At 35.8% G+C, this 27,142-nt stretch overlaps 1 pseudogene; it reads left to right on the top strand.

The window, feature by feature from the left end:
• The first annotated feature begins 400 nt into the window (after positions 1-400).
• On the top strand, positions 401-22,916 carry LOC145594065 (uncharacterized; annotated as a pseudogene).
• The last annotated feature ends 4,226 nt before the right edge of the window (positions 22,917-27,142 follow it).

A 27,142-nucleotide genomic window follows, 5' to 3' on the forward strand; every position in this document is an offset into this window, starting at 1 on the left:
TTATATCGCTCCTAAAACCTTGTTTTTGCATGAAATCAATGACTTATAAGCATTTTCAACTTATAAACATGTTATGTATACCAAATATATATTGTTAGAAGGATTAGATGTAAAGGTGGAATGAAAAGAAAGAAGTTGGGAAAGTTAGAACATGTTATATATAACAAATATCTTTCGCTCTTAGCGGCTTGTTTTTGCATGAAATATTTGACTTTTAAGCATTTTCAACTTATATACATGTAATATACACTAAATATGAATTGTAAAGAGGATAACATGTGAATTTGTTGTGAAAACAAAGAAGTTGGGTAAGTGTTTGATATTTTGGTGAAGCACCTTTGATTACTTTTAGTTATGACTAACAATTTGCTTTGCTTGTGATCGTAGGTGTGTACACATCATGGGTAGTGATGAGAACCTTCATTTGGATGAGGATGTGGATGATGAAGACCGTAGAAGTTCTCACTCTGATGACCCGGAGTATGATGTTAATAAGGAGACAGATTTAGGTGAAGAGGAAGACCAAGCTCATGACGAGTTGCAACGTAGGCTTGTGGAGTATGAGATATCAGCTGAATGTGCCCCCCATATTAATGATAATGTTGTTTCTGAGTTTGTATGTGATTCACAAGGACAAAGTCACATGCAAAGTCAAGTGAAAACCACCGGTGGTGGAGGGCGGGTAAAGGAACCGGTGAAGAGAAAAGCTAGGGGTGCAACAAAAGCTTTTAAGAAACCCGGGGTACCCATGGTTCTTGAGTATGACGAGTTCGGTCAACCTGCTGGCCAATGGCGCGACAAATATTCCCAACACGTTGGCATACTAACTCGTAAAATACCCATTACACTTGATTGGGCCGAGGTACCACCCGGGTTGCTTCAAACGGCTTGGGACGATACAATGGTAAGTGTTTTGAATTTGCTTTTTTATTTTGGCTTACAAATCATGTAGTACATGAAAGAGGCAAAACCCGCAATTCCCCTCGGCTTGGGCCTGCCAGGGCTGCTGCAGCTGCCTGGGCAGTTGCCTGGGCCTGCTGCAGCTGCCTGGGCAGTTGCCTGAGCCTGCTGCAGCTGCCTGGGCCTGCCAGGGCTGCTGCTGCTGCAGCTGCCTGGGCAGTTGCCTGGGCCTGCTGCAGCTGCCTGGGCAGTTGCCTGGGCCTGCTGCAGCTGCTTGGGCCTGCTGCAGCTGCCTGGGCCTGCCAGGGCTGCTGCTGCTGCAGCTGCCTGGCTGCTGCCTGGGCTGCTGCAGTTGCCTGGGCAGGTGCCTGGCCTGGGCCTGCTGCAGCTACCTGGGCATGCTGCAGCTGCCTGGGCCTGCCAGGCCTGCTGCTGCTGCTGCCTGGCTGCTGCCTGGGCTGCTGCTGCTGCCTTGGCAGTTGCCTGGGCTGCTGCTGCTGCCTGGGCAGTTGCCTGGGCCTGCTGGGCCTGCTTCTCCTTTTTTTTTTGCTTTTTTTTTTTTATAAAAAACTATTAACGTTGACAGTTGTCATTCTTACAGAGTGTGTTTAACATTCCTGATGAGCCAGCCAAGAGAAAATCATTTGAAGCTTTTGTACAAGAGAGATTCAAAAATTTCAAAAGTTACTTGAGAACTAGATGGATCCATAAGAAAAAAAGGAAAAGACCGAAGAAAAATAAACAAGCTACTGAAGGAGAGGAGAAACCCGATATCAAACCGTGGGAGCTATATCCACAAATACTTCCGGATGACTGGAACAAGTTTATGGCGAAATTAGTTACCGCGGCTGCACTTGTATGTTTTGTTTATATATATATCTGTTTGAGTAGTTTTTTGATGTGATTTTGGTTTACTACAAATATGGATGCTAACATTTCTTGATATGTCGTAGGAAAAAAGTGAAAAAGCTAGAACCAATGCTCAGAAGAAATTGTATAGCCATCATATGGGTTGTAAGACATTTGCGGAATCTAGACCAAAGTGGATCAAAGAGGGTCTATACCCCATAGACAAATTTTCAAAATCTGATAAACCGCTTTCTTCCACGGTCTCCACTTTGGTATGTCGTGCAATTGACTGGTGGTGTGCTATGCATGGGATTGACAAGAACACAGGCAAGTATGTCATGCATCCGGATACAAAAGCAGTAGCAGATGCACTTGTAAGCAACCTAAGCTACTTTTGCTATTATTACACCCTTATTATTAAATATTTTCATATAAACTACTTCTTACTTGGAATTTGTAACTTCTTGTTTTGTTACAGCTTGATCATACATCAGAAGTAATTGAAGGCAAGCTCACTCCAAGCATCGAGAATGATCCTTTTACCTTGGCTTTGGGAAAACCATACCACCCTGGGCGAGTTATTGGTTCAGGAGGGAAACAACTAGGGTGGGAAAAGGTGATGGGTTCAGAATACACTAGATCGGGAAGAAGTAGATCAAGTGTTAATTCACCATATCATTTGGATGACAAGGAAAAGGAATCACTTAAGGCGGAGATACGCGCGGAGATGCAAGAACAAATGCAAGTCAATTCAATGCCATTTTGAAGCACATGAACTTGCCAAACTTGCCGTTACCCTCGATTACCCCGGTGGACTCATGTAGTACTCACCCAGACCACGTCGTGGACGATCTAGTTGTTGAGAGCAAGGTAATTTCATTACAATCAAAATTTAAAATATGAACTTAATTGGTCTCTTTAAGAACTTGGTGTAACTATTACCATTGCAGATTCATAGTCCTCCGCATGCAGAGTTAATGAAGATTGCAAATCCAACACCAGAACCTTTCCCTGATCTTAAGGTAAACTTCAGTAGCTAATCATATGTGCTTCTATTAAACTTTCGTCGGTTAGTTCATAACTAATGTCCTTATCAACTGTGTAGGAAGAGACGCCTTGTGAGCTTCTTCACCCCGGGGAAAACAAGGATGGAGAGTTGCCTTTGGTGGGGTATGGTAGCGCACAACCGTTTGACAAGGTCCATTTCAAGTCTAATACTAGTACCCACTATATCTCGGTCGGGATCAATTCTATAGTAGTCGGGTTTGAGGACTTACCACTACCGGTGCCTAGAGAGGAATATGATTTCATTAACCTGATTGATGCGAAAGGTAGCTTTGTGCAATGGCCACGTGATCGGGTGAGGTTGTTAGGAGTGGTAAGTATACACTACTTGTTTTTAATTAAATCATGTCTACATAAACAATAACTTCTAATATGACCATGTGTTTTTATGTTACTAGGTTACAAAGGAAAATCAGCCCGCTAAAAGGAAGAAGGTGGAAAAGCCAAAATCCAAGGATGTCCAACCTCCAAAGATCATGGAACAAGGACAAGGGTCAAAGGGTGAACACTTGTCGAATAAGAGTTCGAGAGCTCCTTCGACTCCACTCGTAGAAGCCGATGTCCTTAAGTCGTTCTCAAAAGCTTGTTATTTTCTTCACAACCGTGTTAGTGAATTACCCATGGACAAACAAATTCAAGTGTTTTTACCTAAGGCATTGTTCCACTATGATGAGGATGCGATCGCATTTATTTCAAGAGTCGATGTGAAGGAATTTCTCACCGGTTCAGAGCTTAACATTTCCATTATTCAAGCGTTCATGAGGTAATGCAATGCTACCATTCCTAATGATATTGTTTTCTTGATATTTCTGAATGAAAAAAATGCAAATACTAATAATTTTCCCACATTACTCTTATGAAGGTCACTACAGGTGCTCATTCTTAGTAAACCCAATTCTCAGGCTGCAGTTGGGTGGTTATGCCCCGAGCAGACCTCCGAAACCAGATGCTTACATAACCCTCGTGAGGTGGTAGATTACCTTGCGCGGAGTTTGAAAGAATCAACGCATGCGGGAGACAAGTTCATATTAGCCCCATGCTTTGAGGAGTACGTTTAAATATGTCATACTTTAGTTCTTTGTTAAGTATATATGTTGACGTCTAACACTGATGGATTGTTATTTGGTAAAAATATATATACAGTCATCATTGGAGCCTTATGGTGGTATGTGTTGCTAATAACACAATCTACTACTTTGATTCAGCTAGTACTTGGCCACCACGGAAGTTGCTAGTGCAGAGCCTACTGAATGGGTAAATATTGATTCCTGTTGTTGAATATCCTCACCTAAGTTATTGAGTATTTATGTTTCTTACTTTGAACTTATTTTCCTAAAGTGTGATGAAGAAGCTAAATTGTCGTTCTGTTGCCGGTCCAACGTGGAAATATGCAAAGGTAATGCTTTGAACAGTGCTTTGTTTAGTAAACTTGGCTTTGATTATGGCTATGCATGACTAGAATACCTTTAATTTGTGTCATGTAAGTGTGCGCAACAAGACAATGGAGTTGATTGTGCCCTATACGTGATGAGGTTTATGTTTGCCATAGTCAATTGTTGCACGGAAGTTCAACACGTTGAGGAGGTATGGGTTTTTTTTTTTTTTTTTTTATTCTCCAGATCAATAATTGCTTCTCATGGCAGCTGCAGCAGCCACGGTAGCAGCAGCAGCAGCCCAGGCAGGTGCCCAGGCAGCTGCTGCAGCCACGGCAGCAGCAGCAGCAGCCCAGGCAGGTGCCCAGGCAGCTGCAGCAGCCACGGCAGCAGCCCAGGCAGGTGCCCAGGCCGCTGCAGCAGCCACGGCAACAGCCCAGGCAGCTGCAGCAGCCACGACAGTAGCCTTGGAAGCAGCAGCAGCAGCCCAGGCAGGTGCCCAGGCAGCTGCAGCAGCCACGGCAGCAGCCCAGGCCGCTGCAGCAGCCACGCCAGCAGCCCAGGCAGCTGCAGCAGCCACGGCAGCAGCCCAGCTAGCTGCAGCAGCCATATGGCAGCAGCGTTGGTAGCAGCCCGGGGAATGTGGTAGTATTTTATGAACTTGGTGCGTAAATGAAAGTGAATTTGGCCATTGTGGTAAAATTTTTTGAACTTGTTGCATAATTGATAGTGAATTTGGTAATGAAGTCATACATTTCATATTTGGGCCATTTTGGGTAAATTGCGTCCTAAAACTAAGTAAATTGTTATTTTGATGTGATTTCAAACCTTATACACCTAAGACTAGGTAATAGTGACATGTTATGAGAAAGAAATAGTCCATTTGATAAAAAATGTAGAAATTGGGCAAAGTAGTAGTCACATATGCCTTATTTGGGCCATTTTGGATGAAATCCGTCCTAAAACTTGGTAAAATGCATTTTGATGGGATTTCAAGCCTTAAACTCCTAAGACTAGGACATATTGACATGTTATGAGAAAGAATTAATTCATTTTATAAGAAATGTAGAAAATGGGCAAAGTGGAAGTCATATAGGCCTTATTTGGGGCATCCATGTATAAAATGTGTCCTAAAACTTAGTAAAATGTTTTTTTGATGTGATTTCAAGTCTAAGACACCAAATCCTAGGTAATATTGACATGTTATGATAAAGAATTAGTGCATTTGATAAAAAATGTAGAAAATGGACAAAGTATAAGTCATATAGGCCTTTTTTGGGGCATCTTGTATAAATTGCGTCCTAAAACTTAGTAAAATGTTCTTTTGATGTGATTTCAAGCCTTAGACACCTAAGACTAGGTAATATTGACTTGTTTTGATAGAGAATTAGTGCATTTGACTAGAATAGTAGAAAATGGGCAAAGTAGAAGTACAATAGGCCTTATTTGGGGCATCCTTGGATAAAATAGGCCCTAAAAGTTAGTAAAATGTTTTTTTGATGTGATTTCAAGTCTTAGACACCAAATCCTAGGTAATATTGACATGTTATGATAAAGAATTAGTGCATTTGATAAAAAATGTAGAAAATGGACAAAGTATAAGTCATATGGTCCTTTTTTGGGGCATCTTGTATAAATTGCGTCCTAAAACTTAGTAAAATGTTCTTTTGATGTGATTTCAAGCCTTAGACACCTAAGACTAGGTAATATTGACTTGTATTGATAGAGAATTAGTGCATTTGACTAGAATAGTAGAAAATGGGCAAAGTAGAAGTACAATAGGCCTTATTTGGGGCATCCTTGGATAAAATAGGCCCTAAAACTTAGTAAAATGTTTTTTTGATGTGATTTCAAGTCTTAGACACCAAATCCTAGGTAATATTGACATGTTATGATAAAGAATTAGTGCATTTGATAAAAAATGTAGAAAATGGACAAAGTATAAGTCATATAGGCCTTTTTTGGGGCATCTTGTATAAATTGCGTCCTAAAACTTAGTAAAATTTTCTTTTGATGTGATTTCAAGCCTTAGACACCTAAGATTAGGGAATATTGACTTGTTTTGATAGAGAATTAGTGCATATGATATGAAATGTAGAAAATCTCTTTTGATGTGATTTGTAAATGGCATCAATTAGTCCTAGCTAGCTAATTATTTTAATTTTTTTTATAATAGTCAAGTGTTATATATATAATGTTTGTGTTTTTTTTCCTAAAGGTTTGCGCGATTCAAAGGGAAGGCCCGTTAACAAGCAAAGAAATCGATGAAATTCGCGACATGTGGGCTTATTTCGTGACATTTGATGGCATCTATTAGTATTGTCGTAGTGGGTGCACACACACCAACTTAATTAGTGAGCTTGAGTTTATTAGTTATTAGTATGATGAACATTATTTTAGTTAGTATATGTTTATATATATATTAACATTCATTATGATTAGTACGTAGCTATTGATGGTGTTATATATCTTTACACATTTTGTTGTACTTACATATTATTGTTAATTCAATATTACAATGATGTTACTTTTGATATGATATATATATATATGTAATTTTTATTTCATGTTATATATTATATTGTATTATTATTATTAATAATATTAATATTAATAATAATAATATTATTATTATTATTAATAATATTAATATTATTGTGACAGGTCCCTATTATAATTAAGACATGACTATTTATATTAAAACAGGTCAATAATTATATTATTTACAAATTAATAATAATTTAGGAAAAAAAAAAAGAGAATGGCAAGCGGTTTAGGTAAAGAACCGCTTCCCATTTGAAGAAAATGGCAAGCGGTTTGGCGCCAAAACCGCTTGCCATTACAATTGACATAAGAGTATGTCATGTGTAATGGCAAGCGGTTTTGGCGCCAAACCGCTTGCCATTCTCATCAAAAGGCAAGCGGTTCTGAACCGCTTGCCATTTAAATGGTCATTGGCAAGCCCCCCATTAGGGAGCGGTTCAAAACCGCTTGCCATTGGGGGGTTTGAACCGCTTCCCAATTAGTTTTTTCTACTAGTGTTTATTGGCTGGATGATATTCTCTATTAGTTATATGATATCATTTATGATTGTGTCTATATCATCCATCTAGTAGAGGATATCATCCAGCCAATAGAGAATATCATCCATCTAGTAGAGGATATCATCCAGCCAATAGAGAATATCATCCAGCCAGTAGAAATATCATCTAGCCAATAAAGGATAGTATCCAGCTAGCTAGTAGAAGATATCATCTAGCAAATAGAGGATACAATCCCGCTAATTGAGGATATCAAGAATTTGCATTTCGTTAGTTCGGACTGACGAACTGATGCAATACCTTATCTGCAAAATATTAGTAGAATTTTTTATAACATATGCCTTGGATCTTCCTTACAGGTTTAAAGGGGTGTGCTTAGTGCTGCATTTTTTTTCTATATCTATATATGGTGTATGGTGTGCCTTCAAAATAAAGTTTATATTCTAGGGTCAAAACTCAAAACGAACTTAAAAAATGATCAAAGGACTTTTTCGAAATTTCACCACATCACTCTCTCTTTCCCCCCTTAAGTGGAGGCAACTCTGGCAAGTTCAGTGCCACTTTTCACATCTTACCTCGTGTCAGTCACGTGATATCTTCAATCATTCAATATATTCCTCATTTTCTTGGCTTTTCTTGTTTTTTTCCCTCTTTTTTAGGAAATTTTATGTCCCTGACTTTGATTTCTTTGGATTTTAGAGGTACAATAATGTGGTGTGTTGGCACATCGTCACTGGTTTAAACTGACCTTTAGGACATACCACGTGTCAGATAAGTGACCCGTTCCTAGGAAGTTGGACCCACCTCGAGAGCCAATACGATCTTGACATTACACTTCTCAATTGATCATATAAAAAAAAAAAAAAATGATTATGAAAAGGTTGCAATCACAATTATGGTAGGTATAAATGAATGGTGAAGCTTTCCTCAGAATAACTGTCAGAAACTATCAACAATTAAAAAATCAAAACTTAGGACACAAATTTTTGTCTCAAGATAAGGCAATTGTTAATTTGATTGTAGTCCTACATTCATACTAATACATCAAAATGATGTGCAAAGCTAGTAATTACGATATCTGTCTCAAGACAAGATAAATTGATGATTATCAATATGTACATCAAATGATGTACAAAGCTAGTAATCACGATATTTGTCTCAAGATAAGGTAAATTGATAATTATAAATATGTGCATCAAAAACTGGTAATCAAAATATTTGTCTCAAGATAAGCTTATTGAAAATTGTCAAACTGTACATCAGATGATATGTAATCGTAAAATTTTGATTATGAAAGGGGGTAGAGTAATTGGCCAACACTTATCACTTTATGATTATTTAAGGTGAACAAGATGATTCTATCAAACTAATTTTTAGGATCTTAGAATTTTCTCAAAAACCCTGTCAAGATAATCCTTCCTTTATTATGTAACATAAATTCTGAATTAATATCAAAATTATTGATCTTGATTATATTAATTGTAGAGTTAGGTCATTTAAAGCTTATGATTAGCTTTATGATATCATAAAATTGTTACCCACTAGTGTGTTCTACTAATATATGAGAAGGTCGTCTCAATCATTATTATAGCATTATTTAAATAGAATTACTTATACTCCTTCGGTTTGTTTAAGAGTGTTTGATTTGCTTTTTATTTTTAGTCATTTTTTTTGTAAAAAATATATATATATATATATATATATATATATATATATATATATATATATATATATATATATATATATATATATTTAGTCATTTTAAAATTCGACTTACTTCTATCTTTTATTCATTTTGGGAAATCCTTTTCAATATTTTACCACTATGAAGTTATACCACACTATTTACATTATCTTTCTTTCTTATCCCTTTTTTTCTTACACCCACACACATCTTTACCCAATCTCTACATACTACTTTATTCACTTTATGACTCACTAATTATTGTCAAAAATGAAATAAAGTAGATATGTGTTAAGAACATGATGATACAAAGGTAATATATCATGTTATTGATCCTAGGGAAAGAACAATATGACAAACGATGTAATCTCTATATTTTTTTTTTTGGATAGGTTAGATGAAGGGTGCTACCTAGCCGACATTTGTCACAATGACTGGACTGAGGGCTCATTTGGTTGACGTGGGAATAAAATTTCTGTAGAAAATTGCTTTTTATATGGGATGTTTTTTCCTTATTGAAATTCTTAAGCAATTCCTAAACTTGTTTGGTTGGCAATGTGAGAATTTAAAAACTCTATAAATTTTGATTGGCCAGGGAGGACTAGGGAGGACTTGGTAATTAGCTTCCTATGCTTTTTGTGGGAAGTGGAAATTCATGAGTTCCCATGAATTTTCACTCTATCTTTTGTATCTCAGTTAAACAAGTTTCTAACTCATCAAATTCTTTGAATTTTCACTCCATGTGGCCCCTATTAAAATAGGGGTGTCCATTTTTCGGATAAAAACCGAAATCCAATCACATCCAAACCAAATTGAAATTTAATTTGGATCAGATCCAAACTTTAAATCAGATTGGATCGAATTGAAATTTTTTGAAAATTTTAATTTTCGGATCGGATTGACCTTGTTTGGATCCAAAAAACCGAATAAACCGAAATAAGAAACCATTTTTTTACAAATAAAGAAACTTTATATTAATCATGTAAAATTACGTTGATAATTAATTTAAAATAAACCATGTAAAATTATGTTTTTAATATTTGTATTAATCATGTATAACTATGTATTTAACACTAAGCTTTTTATAATTGCATTTTTATTTTTATAATTAACTAAGTCCCTAAAAATTTACAATGTATTTTAATTCGAATTTTCGGATCGGATCCAAATAACCAAATTTTAATTCGAATTGGATCGGATTGGATTCGTGTAAAATTCAGATCGGATTGAATTTAAAAATCAAAATTCGAATTATATTTCGGATCGGATTGGATTTGGCCTAAATCCAAACCGAAAGACACCCCTATATTTAAATTGGCATCAAGTAAGGCCCAAGTTCAATAACCTAGACACTTTAGAATGAAGTAGGGGTAGGGCAAGGGTAACAAATCAGATGTGTTTCATTAAGTCCACACATCTGATTTGACATCCTATTTTCAAATGAGAACTCCCAAATTATGTCACATTATTAGTCATTTTGGTTCACCAGCCACTCAACTTAGCTAAAGGAAGCTTATATTTTGATGTCAAATAATGTATTCTTCTCTTTAAAATCAAGATTTTGTCATTTGTAAAAAAAAAAAAAAAGGAAAAAATACTTTATATTTTCTCTCATTCATTATTCTACTTTTTCAGCTACAAGCAAAACATTGAGCAATTGTCACATTATTCTTCTCTTGTCTAACACATCAACCAACTACTACTACTACTACTATACTACTGTCCACATCCCATCTAAAAATTATTAAAACCAAGAAAAATATAAAGTAAATTAAGGACAAATCAAATGCTAATTAAACATTACTTGTATTAATCTTAAGTTCTTAGCTACTGGTTAAAGTAGTACAGTGTGTTGGTTTTGGCTAATGGTTGACACATAAACCAATAAAATATGAGTAGTAAAATAAATTGCATAAGTATTAGGCATGCTAAAAGACAAATCCCTTAACTAATACAAGTAATTATTACCAGCAAACTACCTCATAATTTTCTTGGTCATCATTAAACCATGTTTAGTATCTTAATTCACTCAACTAATTAAAAACACTATTATTTAACATATCTTGTAAGAAGAACACCTATAGTCTTTGTCCTCCCATGTTATAAATTTTTTTTAATATCAAATTATTTAATTTATACACTTGGACTAATAAAGATACTCTCTTTTGATTTTAGTTGTTAATTGGACCACTTAATGAAATGTAGGTTAGTTTGTTCACTGCTGTTTCTTAAGTCCTTGTGTTGTGCTTGATTTATTCTTTCTAAGAATAATTCATGAGTTCAGCCTCTTTCTTTTTCACCTGCTCTAAATCTACCACCTTTTTAATTGGTGTTGAATTAATCATTTAGGTTTTCTCTAATTAATCATAGTTTATTGCTATTACATGCATAGTCGGATCCAGGATTTTGAATATTTATAAGTGTCATATGAATCCCATATGGATTACAATTGAATTTTCGAAATTAAGATCCTATTTTGGACCTATTAATTAATTTGCTTAGAATTGGATTGTGGAACCTAGTCAAGTAGTCGTACATACAGTCGTATAATTCTCCAAAGTTACTGAAAAAATGACATACCAACTTAAATAGTACTTGTAATAATCATTCATACTCCGTATGTATTTGATCTTTTTAGTGATCAAAAGTTTCCTTATTTAAATAAAAAGTAAGAAAAATTCACCCGTCCCTTATTTTCTATTAAAGCTATGTTTTCTTCACCTAAAAAAATATTCAATACATAATTTACTTTAGTTTAGATATTTTCAGTTCAAAAACAATAATTTCTATTAAGTAAATATAAGTTCAATTTATTAAACAATCGGCAATTCTAAAGAAGAAATACAATAGAGAAAAAAATAATTTAAGTTCGGCAAAATAATTTCAGCTCATTATAAATCATTTAAGTTCTAAAAAAAAAGGTGAAGAGAATAGAGCCAAACCCTATATATAAATCAAGCTATCATGCAATTTATAGTAAAATAATTTTCTTTCAAAAAAAAAAAAAAAAAAAAAAAAAGAAGAGAGTTAAAATTATGTAGATTGCTTGGATTATTTTGTAGATTATTTGAAATCATTCTATAATCATAATTTATTATTAACATGCATACAATAATATTTAAGGTAGAGATTTCTTCGTGAACAATAATAAGTAAGAATGCCCGTTAAAAAAAAAAAAAAAATTAATAAGTAAGAATGACTTATAACTTAATTTGTCATCGTCGAAATTGAATCATTTGATTGTAAAACCATATTAAGATTATGACACTTCAACTGTTCATCGAATAAGAACATACGATTTAACAGTTTAAGATTCCACTTAGAATCAGCCACAACTTTTTATATCGTATAGACTTCTAATTAATATTTGAATTGCAGTTCTTCTTACAATTATTAAATTATTGCACCTGACGTTTATCAAGGCAAAACAACTTCAATCATTTCATAAACATACAAAAACTATTCATTTATATAATTTTGTATTAATTGTAACTAAACCCTAGCTTCACTTTACTCCCAAGAGCTAATAACCGGTTACATTAAACTTTGCTAGCTTACTAGGCCAATTGACCAAATTGGTATAAAATTAACACCCTTATGACACATTGGTATAAAGTTAACACAAGCGACAATTGGTATAAAAGTTAGCACCCTTGCAACGTATTGGTATAAAAGCTGAAGGAAGTGCGTATCATACAATTGCTTTTTTTATTAAAAAAATTATTATTGTCTTTAACATCTATAGTAGTTTTTAATGATTATTGACAAAAAAAATAACAAAAAAATTTGTAAGAGCAAGTAGAATTCTCAAAAAGACGAATTAAAAGAGAAAGAGAAAGTGATAAATAATCTAAAGAATGGAAGAGAGGAGAAAATGTGTGGGAGAATTATTATTGATCAAACATTGTTCATATTGGCATATTTGTAGAAGTAACAGGTAGCTAAATTATTTTTTTTTACTCCGTATTATTTTTTTTTTTTCTTTTGAAGGGTATTTTTATTTCATATAATCTAATTATAATTTGGAGTCTTAGAAGTGAGAACTATTCTAGAGAAGGCCTAAGATTTCATGACATAAAACTTAAAACTTGTTGAAATTAACTTAAAGGTTATATTGTTATAGAAATTAGAAACACATTTATTTGTATATACTCTTTTGTATTGCAAAAATTGAAAGCTCAATGTAAAGCCAAAAATGTTTAATTAAATCTCGAAATTGCAATTTTTACAGAATAACTCTTTTGCATTGTCTTGAATTTTATTCTATTTTATTTGATTTCGTTTTTTTTATCTTTATATTTCATTTCTTTTATTTGTTTATTCTTTGGTTGTTCTTTGCTTTTAGAGTTCTAAAACTATTAATACACAATATTATTCAACACTACTAAGAAAAAATAGTAATAAATTTATAAATAACATGATACACACTTACTTTGACATGCTTGAAAAAAGGGTTAATGGTCGTTGTTTACTAACTTTTATACCAATCTTTCACTTTATACGAACTTTTATACCAATTTGTTACATTTTGTTGACTTTTATACCAATGTGTCGCCGATTTTAATTTTATACCAAAATATTGAAAGGAATGATGTCCTTCGAACAAGTGTATTATTCCGATAGAGGGTTTGGAATTATTAGAATCTAATTATTTAGTGAGGTCAAGTGATTGGAATGCCTAACTGCATGCCGCTTTCGATCGGTAGTATTGATGCATAATTAATATTATACCTTAATCTTGACTAAACCCTTCGGGACACACCCGAGTAACCAAACCGAAACGACGAATTAATCCTAAGGATTAAATGAGTCATTAGAGTATTACGAACAAAGGCATCAGATTCCGAGCTTAGAGCGTCGAAACCGAGCATCGCAAGTCGAGTCGAATTTAGAAATCGACGAGACGAAAAATCAAGCAAACAACAAGTCACAAGTACAACCCTAGCCTCGGAATGCCTCGAGCAATTCAAGGGCTAAGGGCCGTGCATAGCTAGCTATGTCAACCGCACCATGCCAAGCTAGCAGCACTGGCTAGCTAGATGGTGCGGCATGGCCAGCCATGCTGCCGCGCGAGGCGTGCTAACAAGTTAGCAGCGCTAGCAAGGCCAGTAGCTAGCACGCCTAGCAGCCGTGTTAAGTAGGTCAAGGTTGTATTTAGAAACCGTGTTTTTTTTTTTTTTTTAGTTGGGGTCATTTTGTATAATTACAAAAAAGGAAGGCCATCATTGGTGCATAGCAAAACTAGGGGGTCACCATTGAAAATTTCCCTTGGAGTAATTATTGGATAAGTATGTGTTGAATACAAATTAAAATTAGATGGGCTTTAGATACAAGCAAGAAAACCTAGAAAAGTATTAATTTCCAAGCCAGCCTCGATCGTTAATCATTATATATGGGTAATATCATAATCAATTGTTAGGGTGACCAAAGAGTACATTCATTTTAAGCCGTTAATTGTGGAAATTTAGATTTTTCTCTTTTCATAATAACCAATAATGTACTTGATCAATATACAATAATTAGGGAAGATCAGATCATAAGACAGTGCTAGGATTACGAGCTGACAAAAAAATAATAATACTAAAATAAATAAGTTTATCTTGTTCACAAGAGAAATTTGTCAGTTGTTTGAGAATAATATTAATAAACCTTAAATCCCGTATGTTGAATTATAGAATTATATTATTAAGCCAACTGAAATTTTGTCACAAGTGTATGTGAGATGCTGAGAATAATTTTAGTGGCTCCAACCCATCGGATATTTGTGTCCCATCTCCCATGGGGTGCTAACAACCCATAACATGAATTTAAATTTTTATATTTAGAATCAATACTAAAAGACAATGATTTAAACAAAATTTGATGTTATGTATGGTTTAGGCATTACAATTTAATATTTCATTTTTTAAACTAATTAACATCAACTCTTCATAGAAATTTATCCTTGAGGTCTTGGCCACTTTAATGGCAAAGATTGAGTGTATCTGTGTATGTAGGATGGAATGATGGATAAGTCGTCACAAGTTTATAAGTTACAAGTCTGTGCTATACATTTGTGGCAAAACGTAGAAACTTTCATCTTCAATAATTTCGTTATACTTTTTCTATTTCATAGTTGACATATACATTTTGACTTATAACACTAGTCACAATCTTTATTTTAACGAGCTTTTCAAATTTATATTATGACAAAATATAATCACGTGAGATCTTGTTATAATCATCTCAATGTACGAAGTTATTATTACAGTAAACACCCCCTTTATTGATTTATCCCAATATTGTTGAACAATATATCTACTAATTATAGTAACTTTATATTGTATAATATCCCCTTCTCCACACGCACACACATAATTTTCTTTAAACACACACACACATACTTAATTTTCTTTAAACTATGTGTGAAAGCCTGTTGTTGTGATTATTGGAAACAATGATAATAGTTTATATATCGATAGGTCCATACAAAAGTCACCTTCCATAGTTCAATTCAAAGGATAAAATTACCACTCTGACAATCATTGGCATATATAGCAAGGTGGGGCCATTTTGGATAGATACCAGCATACATATCGGGATATATTGGTTTTTTTTTTGTTAAATTTTAAATTTCAATGATATATTTTATGTGCTATTAGAAACATATATAGTATCATGGGAATCTCAATGAAACTATCAATTACTTCCTTCATTTTTATTTAGTTGACGCGTTTGATTTAGGCACATATATTAACGAGATGAGAGAGAGTGATAGAAAATGAAAAAGCAAGTGGGGTACCTAGTAAATGCAAGGTAAAAAATTTACCCAAAAATGAAACGTGTCAACTAAAAAGAAACTTCCTAAAAAGGAATACGTGTCAACTAAAAAGAAACGGAGGTAGTATTACATTTATACCATTGAAATTTACCTAATCTATAAAACTCTACCTTTACTTGAAAATTGTTATATACACCCGGGTGCACCGTGCACCCAACTAACCCAAGGTTAGTTTTTGATGTTCATTTGATGATTAAATAAATAAAAATCATCAAAATAATAACAAAATATTTATAGATGCACAGTGTACCCGGATGTATATAACAATGTTTTACCTTCACTATCTCATAATTGAAAAAGTTTATACTTCTTATTTACAAAAATTGTCATAATAATAGTAGGGTTTTATACTGCACGAGTATGTACCAAGACTTAGCCTAGCAAGGTGTGATATATAAACTACTATTGTGTTATAAGGGTCTGTTTCCATTGACTGAAATGAGCTGAGCTGAGCTGAACTGAACTGAACTTAACTTATTAGAGCTGAAATGAACTGAAATGAATATTTTATAAGAGAAGGAAATTAGGAGCTGAACTGAACTAAAATGAACTTATTAGAGCTGAACTGAATTGAATTGAACTGAAAATAATCGTATGAGAATAGGCCCTAAGTTTGCAAAATCAAATTTGCAACCATTGTTATAAACTCTCAAATTTCATTAGACTAAATTCAACTACTTCACTTTATTAAGGCCTATAATCAACCACTGTTAACTAGGTGATTATTGGCCAATTGACCAGATTCGTAAATAAAAAAGACCTCTAGCGAAAATTTGGTAAAAAAAACTTACTCCAGCGACAGTTTGGTAAAAAAAGCTAACAATATGCGACAATTTGGTAAAAATAATAAACTCCGGCGATAGTTAGACCAAAAAATCTATTTTTTCCCGACAAACTCTTTAAAGATCCTAATTTAATTGGTTTTGTGTTCTTAAATTTATTTTTCCTATTTAAAATTTTGAATTTACTAGTCATCCCTTTTTATTTCCAACCCCTTTTAAAAAAATTTCGTTAATAAGGGGTATGAAACTTAAGTGAAACTTAATACTTAACATTTTTTTTCTTCAAATTGTTATTTCCGTAAAAAGGGTTGGTAAAATAACAAGAAAAACGAACTATATTAAGCATTCGCGAGTAATTTATCGGAATTTTTTTTATTTTTTGGGTTAATTGTCGCCTAAGATTAATTTATTTACCAAATTGTCGCTTAAGGTCAGTTTTTTTTACGAAATTGTCGCCGGAGTAAGTTTTTTTACCAAATTGTTGCTAAGGGTCTTTTTTATTTACCAATCTGGTAAATTGGCCGGTGATTATATTATATGTATTAGGCCCTGTTCTTTTCAACTTAAAAAAATAATATTAAGTAAAAATAATTTCAGTTCAGTAAAAATAAGTTCAGTTCAGTAAAATTAATTTCAGTTCAGTAAAAATAATTTCAGTTCAGTAAAAATAAGTTCAGTTCAGTAAAATTCAGTTTTCTTAAAGAAGAATTATAATAGAAAATCAGTAAAAATAATTTCAGTTCAGTAAAATATAATTTAATTTCAGTAAAAATAATTTCAGTTCAGTAAAAATAAGTTCAGTTCAGTAAAAATAAGTTCAGTTCAGCAAAATTAAGGTGAATCAAACAGGGCCTTAGTCTTATTTCTCCGACTTACTAGGAGATTGGTATCATTAACAAATTATCAACATATACATGTAAGTGGTGTTATCTATCACGCACTACTACATTTTTTAAGCAGGTTGCCATAAAGCGAAAAGCATAATCAACCAAATCACATCAAAGAAATCTCCAAAAAAAATACCCAGTATGATCTCCGGTCCATTAATTTAATCTTTGTCGCTTTAGATTTTTCTTATTAGAGTTTGGTTTGTTATATTTGTTAATATTGTATATTTGGAAAGTTTATCTTGTTTAGGAGTTTTAGGCAAGTTAGGTATTCTATTGTATTTTGGTATATATTTGTGATTAATAGAATACAGAAGGCTAAGCCGTTTTCTCCAATATTCTCTCCACTTTAACATGGTATCAGGCCTCTCTAATTTCTAGAGATTTTTCCATCGATCTTGGTTTGTTCTTGTTTAATTCCGCAAATTCGTTGTTTGTTTGAGAATATTAGGCTTCAATCTTATTTATTTTTTTTTTCAGTTTCTTTTACGTGCAAAATCTGTTGATTTGCTCGAAATTAGGGCTCACAAACCCTAATTTTTTTTTCTGGTTCGTGTTTGTTGTGGTGCGCATCGTTGTGTGCTGCCGATTTGGTTCTGTTTTGCTGCAGTTTTGGTTCTGTTTTGCTGCAGTTTTGGTTCTGTTTTCGGGGTGTGGGTGCTGCTGCTTGTGGTGCTCATTTTTGGTGTGTGGTGCGCCTTTGTGTGTGCTGCGTGAAGTGTGGTGCTGTTGTGTGCCGTAGGTGTGTGGAGTGTGCGTGTGGTGCTGCGTGTGTGGTGCTAGGCGTCGTGGTGTTAGTGGTGTGGTGCGTGTAGTGCTACCCCTTGTGTTTCATTTTTTGTGCGTGTTTCTTTGCTTGCATAATGTCAGGTGATGATGACAATACGCCTCCTTCTCCTCCACCTAAGTATGAGCCCTTCACCGATTATTATCTTCATCCGAGTGAAGGCTCTCAACTGGTGATTTGCCCCGTGTTGCTTACCGTCGACAACTATGAAGAGTGGTCGAGGTCAATCCGCAACAACCTTCGGTCCAAGAGCAAGCTCGGGTTTGTTGATGGTTCGATTGCTCAACCTGATTCTAAGCATCCAGATTATCGTCAGTGGGGTATTGTTAATTCTACTGTTGTTGCTTGGATTTATAATACTCTTGATGTTTATATTCGTTCTACTGTTATTATTCGTGATGATGCTAAAACTTTGTGGGATGATTTGCGTGATCGTTATTCTCTTGGTAACGGTCCTCGTATTTTTGAATTGAAACATGATATTGCTGATTGTAAGCAACGAGGTCGTTCTGTAGCAGTTTATTATGGTGAATTGAATAAATTGCAAAATTTATTGTCTAGCTATGTGAAATTGCCTTCTTGTACTTGTTCCGCTGCGAAAGAATATGCTAAGTTGCATGAGAATGAGTTATTGCATCAGTTTTGTCTGGGTTTGGACCCTAAGAAGTTTGGTTCTGTGGTGTCTACTTTGTTGATGAGTGATCCTTTGCCTAGTATGAATGCTACTTATGCTAAGGTTATTGCCGATGAGCGTAAGCAATCTGTGTCTGAGGCACATGAGACCTCTTCTTCTTCTGCGACTGTTGGTTTTAATGCAACAGGTACGGCTTCCGGTCGAAATGCCGAGCGGATTGAGTGTACTTATTGTAAACAGTCTGGTCATGATAAGGACCACTGTTATCAGCTCCATGGCTTCCCGGGTGGGGGGCGTGGAGGGCGTGGTGGTCGAGGAGGTAGTGGTGGTCGGTCGTCTGGTAAGGGCAAGGGTGAGTTTGCTGGTGCTGCTGGAAATTCTCGTGGTAACAATGAGCCGGTTTCTGATTCTGATCATGGGAGTGTTCCAACGATTTCTGATGCTCAATGGAAGGAACTCATGTTTGCGGTAAAGGGTGCCAAATCTAGCTCTTCGTCAGATGGCAACAAACTTGGTACGTATAATTCCATTGATTGGCTCATTGACACTGGAGCTTCAAATCATATGTCCGGTAATATTGATCTTTTCACTGATTTACATGACATCTCTTCACCTGTTGGATTGCCCAATGGAAGAGCACGACAGCAACGAAGGAAGGAAGAGTTATTTTGTCTGATAATTTAACTCTTGATAATGTTTTATATGTTCCTGCTCTTAAATGCAACTTGTTATCTGTGTCTCAATTGATAGAAAAACAATGCTATTTTATTATGTTCACTGACAAGCTATGCATTATTCAGGACCGCAGTTTGAGGAACCTGATTGGAGCGAGGGTCCAATGTGATGGGGTCTATATTTTTCGTCCGGTTCGTGCTCGGAATCTGCAGGCGAACAAAGTGGTTATTTCAGATGCAAGTTTGTTATGGCATAGGCGTCTCGGGCATGCGTCAATGCAAGTTGTGAGCTCTCTTCCGGGAGTCTCTAGTAGTCATAGTACTCATAGTAGTAATTCAGTTTGTTCATTTGATTGTGACATTTGTTTTATGGGGAAGCAACCCCGAAACTCTTTTCCCTTAAGTATCAATAAAGCATCTGAAATTTTTGAATTAGTTCATTGTGATATTTGGGGTCCGAACAAGATTGTTTCTAGTTATGATGCTCGTTATTTCCTAACTATTGTTGATGATTTTTCTCGTGCAACTTGGGTTTTTTTGATGGTTGGTAAATATCAGGCTTCTCAGTTGGTGCGTGAGTTCTGTGCTATGGCTAAGACTCAATTTGGCAAGAAAGTGAAAGTGGTTCGAAGTGATAATGGCCAAGAATTTTTGAGCTTGGGGTCATTTTTTGCTCAGAAGGGCATTCTGCATCAAACCTCATGTGTTGACACGGCTCAACAGAATGGTAAAGTTGAGCGTAAACATCGTCACATTTTAAATGTGGCTCGTGCCCTTCGGTTTCAGGCAAAGTTGCCAAAGTATTTTTGGGGTGAGTGTGTTATGACAGCGGTGCATCTCATTAATCGCACACCTACTCCGGTTTTGAAAGGTAAAACCCCTCATGAGCTTTTATTCGGTCAATTACCTTCGTATGATAGTTTAAGAGTCTTTGGGTGTCTTGCTTATGCTGTGAATCGTCCTCGGATAAAAGATAAGTTTGATTCTCGTTCTCGGAAATGCATTTTTGTTGGTTATCCTCATGGAAAGAAAGGTTGGCGTCTTTTTGATTTAGAGACGAATGAATTTTTTGTGAGTCGGGATGTGCAATTTTTTGAAGACAAGTTCCCGTATCTTGAATCACTTCCGGATGGCCGGAGAGTGTTATGGGAATCATATTTTGCGCAACCTCCTATATGGGATGACGAAGAGGGCGATTTAAGGCCGAATTATGTGCAAGGTGGGGGTGCGAATGCCGAGACAGCAAGCCTCACAGCCCAGCCGCGGCAGTAGGTGCCTCCCCGCAACCAGCCTGCGGAGCACGCTGCCCAGCAGAGTTCGCAGCCCCCCCCACACAGTGGAGTCCGCAGCCCAGCCGCGAGGAAGCGCTCCAAACCGCAGCCAGGCTGCGGACCAGCCTGCCCAGCAGCGTGGGAGGCTTCCTGACCCCCTGCAGCAGCCCTGCACGCACCAGCAGGCTGCTGCCCAGCCACGGCAGGTGGCTGCCAGGGAGGTGGTGGTGCCAGTGAGCTCCGGGCAGCTTGCCGGCGGTGGTTCAAGCTCCGGCGATATTTCCGGTGAAGATTCTTGTGATACTTCTCGCTCCGGAGTGGTTGTTGAGCGTGAAATAATGGATAAAAATGTTTTTATTAACCCGAATTATTTGAGGGGGAGTTCGTCGGAAAATTTGGGTAAGGGTCATCGTGAGAAACGTCCTCCTTCGTGGCATCGGAATTATGTTACTCACACCATCGTCACTGAAAATATAGACCCATCTACATCAACTATCGACCCTCCTCAATCACATTCCTCAGGTAAACCTTTCCCTATAGCTTGTCATGTTGAATATAATCGTTTTTCTAACAGACACAGGTGTTTTTTGGTGACAATTACTAAGGGAAAGGAACCGTCTTCATTCAAAGAGGCGGTTAAAGACGTCGGTTGGCGTAAGGATATGCAAGATGAGATTGATGCTCTAGAACGCAATGGCACATGGACCATTGTGGATCTTCCTCCAGGCAAGAGGGCCATTGGTTGTGGTTGGGTGTACAAAATTAAGTACACCGACAAGTCAAAGGTGGAACGTCTCAAGGCTCATTTGGTTGTTCGTGGCAACCGTCAGGTTGAAGGTGTTGATTACAATGAGACGTTCGCTCCAGTTGCAAAGATAACTACGGTACGTGTCTTGTTGTCTGTTGCAGTTTCTTTGAATTGGGAGTTACATCAGATGGATGTTCATAATGCTTTTCTTCATGGTGATTTGGAAGAAGAAGTGTATATGCAATTGCCTCCAGGGTACGGTACTTCGACACCTGGCAAAGTTTGCAGGTTGGACAAATCCTTATATGGCTTGAAATAAGCCCCGAGACAGTGGTTTGCAAAATTGTCCAGTGCTCTGCGAGGTTTTGGGTTTAAAAACTCATATGCTGATTACTCTCTATTTAGCTATGTACAGGGCAGTGTCTCTTTGCATGTTCTTGTTTATGTCGATGATTTGATAATTGCAGGCAACTCTCATGATGCAATTGTTCGTTTTAAAGCCTATTTGAGCAAATGCTTCTATATGAAGGATTTGGGTTTGCTTAAGTATTTCTTAGGTATTGAGGTTGCTCGGAGTCCCGAGGGCATCTTTCTTTCACAACGAAAGTATGCTCTTGATATTTTGACTGAGGCAGGAATGTTGGGTTGTAAACCCATTGATACTCCGATGGAGCAAAATCATCGTCTTGCACTTGCCTCCGGTGAGCCGTTTGCTCATCCGGAGCAGTATCGTCGTTTGGTTGGTCGTTTGGTTTACTTGTCGGTCTCTCGACCGGAGTTGAGTTACTCAGTGCATGTTTTGGCACAGTTTTTTTGAGTGTTTCACAGGTTTCTCATTGGGATGCGGTCATTCGTGTCTTGCGCTATCTTAAGGGTAGCCCGGGACAAGGTATTTTGTTGCGACCTACGAAGGATTTGCAATTGACGGCATTTTGTGATAGTGATTGGGCGGCATGCCCCTTGAGTCGGCGTTCTTTGTCAGGTTATTTTGTTTTCCTAGGTCGCTCCCCTGTTTCTTGGAAGACTAAGAAACAACCTACTGCGGCTACATCTTCTTCTGAAGCTGAATACAGGTCTATGGCTTTTACTTCTCGTGAGTTGAAATGGTTGAAAATGTTGTTGTTTGTTCTTGGTGTTAAGCATTCAAAGCCTATGCAGTTGTTTTGTGATAATCACTCGGCTTTGCATATCGCTAAGAATCCGGTGTTTCATGAACATACGAAACATATAGAGGTAGACTGTCACTTTGTTCGTGATGAGTTGATCAACGGTAGTATTTCTACCTCATATGTTTCGACAGGTAATCAGTTGGCAGATATTCTCACCAAGGCTCTTGGACGGCAACAGTTTGGTTTTCTCTTACGCAAGTTGGGCATTCGTGATTTACATGCTCCAACTTGAGGGGGAGTATTAGAGTTTGGTTTGTTATATTTGTTAATATTGTATATTTGGAAAGTTTATCTTGTTTAGGAGTTTTAGGCAAGTTAGGTATTCTATTGTATTTTGGTATATATTTGTGATTAATAGAATACAGAAGGCTAAGCCGCTTTCTCCAATATTCTCTCCACTTTAACATTTCTGGATCAGTAAAAAGATTTCAATTAATTAAATTAATCATACAGGTAGTGAGAGAAAGGGACAAAATACAACCCATAAGCTGCAGTTCTACAATAATTATTATCTTAATTCAAAATCAACTCTAACTCTTGCAGTCATTTTCTAAATGCAATCAGATTTAGATGAAGATTTTTCTACTTTAATTTATCTAATATATTGTATCTTTATTTAATTTTTTTTTTTTTTTGGAAAAGAACTACTAAGAAACAAACACTCTAAAAACCTTTTTTTTTTTAGAGCATAGATATTTATTCAGGCACACATAGAGTCTGGTGTACCAAGATATTTGTGGAATTTGTTATATAAATCAGGGTGCACCGTACACCCAACTAACACAAGGTTAGTTTTTGCTCTTTATTTGATAATTAAATGAAAAAAATATTATCAAAATGAGAGTAAAAAACTCAGTGATATATGAAACATCCGGGTGTATATAACAATCTCCTAGCTATTTAAGCTGTAACACATATGGACTAACACATTTATCATCAAAGTTACTTCGTATATTCTTAACGTACCAAGATTGGAATCATGTGACTATTATTTAGGGGCTTAAATAAAATTTTAGTAACAAATAATAGTAATAAATTAATTATAAGATTTTTTTTTTCATATATAATAAGAATAATAAGAATTTATTAATGATCTCCACTTAGTGCTTAAAAGCAATAGGTTAAAGAGTAGGGCAAAATATTCTAAGTGTTAGGCATGCAAGATGACAAAATCCTATAGCTAATGATTTCTACTAAACAACACATAATTATTTCAAATGTCACAAATGACCAAGTCCATAACACTATATAGTACTGTAATTAACATGTTACATGTACATAGTAGACACGTAGCCTTAGCATATTCTATGAGAAGGGAGTTTACCGGCCTTAATGTTCGCATTAGTTTTATGAAAGCACGCAATTGTATTAGATTCCTTGTTTAATTCCTCAAATATATGAATCCATTTTTTAGTTTTGTTTTTATTAGGGAAATATTAGTTTGATAATTGAAACTAGTGACCATCTTGGGTGATGTATGTTTACATTTTATTTAATATCTTATAATAGTATGTACTCAGTGTTTATATAAATACTGTTTTAAGATATAATAAACCATCTTAATTGAAAAGATAATATAATTTTTTTTTTTGGGAAATTTGTTAGTTATTTTAGCTTGATATTTATCATCGATTTGGGTTGTTTACACATAGCTCCACCGACTATTACGTAGTATATTAAGTATATATTTAGTGACATGGTAGAGAAATAGTGTAACTATTGAAATTTATGGAGTATGTAAATTTGTTTGATAACAAAATTTAATTTGTCTTGCAAATAAAAGGAAATATATAAACTAAATATCAGTTTTTTCACCAAATACCACTGAGCTAAAGCTTAATTCACTATATACCATCGAAAACTTTTTAATACACCATATAACCTTCAGTTTTATGGAAATGTCACAACAGGCCATTAATGACTAACGGAGGTTAACATCGTTAGTCATTAAGGTTAATAATGCCACGTGGCAGCTTGTGATTTGTTCCTTTCTAAATAATTTAATTTTAAAATAATTATTTAATTGATTATTGATAAACTAAAAATAAAAGAAAAAAAACCTACCACCACCCACGTTCCCCCAGCCAGCCACCACCAACGACACCCCCTGCCAGCCACCACCAACGAACCCCCTCGCCGGTGCGAAATTCGACCAGGACCTCCGCCGGCGCTCCTCCCCTTCCCTTGAGCTGTCGTGCCTCCCTCGAAAACCCCATAGAATCACCTTGAAAACCCCCTACCTCCCTCGAAAAACCGTTCCCTAAACACCGGCCGACGTCGAAACCCCCCTCCCCGCGTCGGGGAACGAATTCGTCCGGATGCCATCTCCAACCCATTGAACCACCACGTATGCCGAAACCCTAAAACCAAAATCTAGGGTTTCGATTTTGGTGTTTTGGGGTTTCGTGGTGGTGGTTTTCGGCAAGTTTCGTGGTGAAGGTTAGAGGGGTTAATTGGGGATGGGATGGAGGTTTTCGGCCGTTTTGCGAAGATTAGAGGGGTTAATCGGGGCTGGGATGGAGGTTTTTGGTGATTTGCGAAGGTTAGAGGGGTTTTTCGAGGCTGGCTGGTGTTTTAAGGGTGGTGGTTATGGTGGTTTCGGGGGTAGGATTTGGGTCAAGGGTTGATTTCGAAGGTGGACTTAAATCGGCGGGGTGGTTGTTTGTATTGGGTGGTTTCGGCCGGCCGATTTCGGGGGTTTAGGGTGGCGGCCGGCCGGTTTTAGGTGGGCCTAGGGTAAGGGTTAGGGTTTCGCGGTGGCTTGGGGGGTGGGTGGTGGGTGGTGGGTTTTTTTCATTTTTTTTACATATTTTTGTTTTTGTTTTAACTTTTTTATTTGGACCAATTATTGAGTGCCACGTGGCATTATTAACCTTAATGACTAACGGTGTCAACCTCCGTTAGTCATTAATGGCATGTTGTGACATTTCCATAAAACTGAAGGTTATATGGTGTATTAGAAAGTTTTCGATGGTATATGGTGAATTAAGCTTTAACTCAGTGGTATTTGGTGAAAAAACCGAATAAATATATACTAAAACCAAAATCCTAATTATTAAGGTAGATAATATGCTCATTGAGTGCTCTATCTCGGGCTATTGACATCATCGAGTAGAGAAAGAGAGCGTATGTAACTTAGATATAGACTTAGATATAATTAAATGGTAAAATTTTCAATAGATACTTTGTCGGTCTTAAGTTCAAGTTTCACCAATGACAATAATATTTTGGATAATTATATTAAGTTTGAAGAATTTTATTGTATGCATGAAATTAAAGCACATAAATGCCATTAAACTGTTATACTATCTGTACCATCCGTTCAATTAGAAACTCTAATTTTTTTCCCGTTGGCATATTTGTCTGACAACATAAGTAGAACACACCTAAATACGTGTCGGGCACACAAAATAATGTGTAGTGTTTTTATATAAATAAAATTGGACTAGACTCTTGTATACAAATCATGTCATGCTTTGACACGACTTATTTTTACTAATCGGATGCGCTAACTGCACGTCAACAATTTTTTTAAAAATAATTATTTTAGCACATTTTTTAATATTTTCATTATATATTTACTCTCTTATTACGCCGAATTTACTCTCTCAATCTATCTTTATTACCGATTCTTCATGTCCTTATATCTTCACTAATATCTTTTTGACGGGGAGCAAAGCTCAAAACTCATTCATTAATGAGAGAATCCATGAATACATAAGGAGACACTTCCAAAGAAACGCAATTCTCCCAAATTTGCTCTATATTAAAAGGGACAAAACTCATCCTTGCATTTTCAACTTCTCTCTACATCCCTATAATGTTCAACAAATAAATTTATCTCATACACCCTTACGGTTTGCGTTTGCCTTTATACTTGTGTATGTACCCGGCCCTATCTCATACACCCTTCTTGAGTAATTGCATAAAACCACTGTTAGGGGCTCTATGAAAATTAAAATTCCCTTATTATCAGCTTACACTCTCAACAAGCCTAACCTACAAACCTGAACTCATTCGACGATTAACATGTGAGAGGTACCAATTAAATAGGATAATTCTCCATATCTTTAAAGAAAATCATTACACAAAGCGAAGTGAACATAAAGGTATTATCACCAATAATTTAAAACAACTATTCCCATTTGTTTTATGTAATTGAGCTTGGAAAGTGACATCTCCAAAGATTGAAAGCAGGATAAGGCTGTGGGTGGTTTGGATTAGAACAGAACTGTCGAGTAAGTAACGTAATACTTTGTCTGGTGACAAGCCAGACACCTATTATTGTAGCAGAAAACTTGAAATAATTCATCTTAAATACTATAAAATAATTGGAAACTAAAAACATGCTACAATTGATAGAATGTCTATATAAAATGAATGCAAGAGAATATTACCTACTATAGTGTTCTCTTCATATTATCATAAAGGGGTATAACGCGAGCAGCAGATGTCAAC

The sequence above is a fragment of the Chenopodium album genome, chromosome 19, assembly GCF_948465745.1.
Source record: "Chenopodium album chromosome 19, dcCheAlbu1.1, whole genome shotgun sequence".
In the NCBI taxonomy this organism is placed as follows: domain Eukaryota; kingdom Viridiplantae; phylum Streptophyta; class Magnoliopsida; order Caryophyllales; family Amaranthaceae; genus Chenopodium; species Chenopodium album.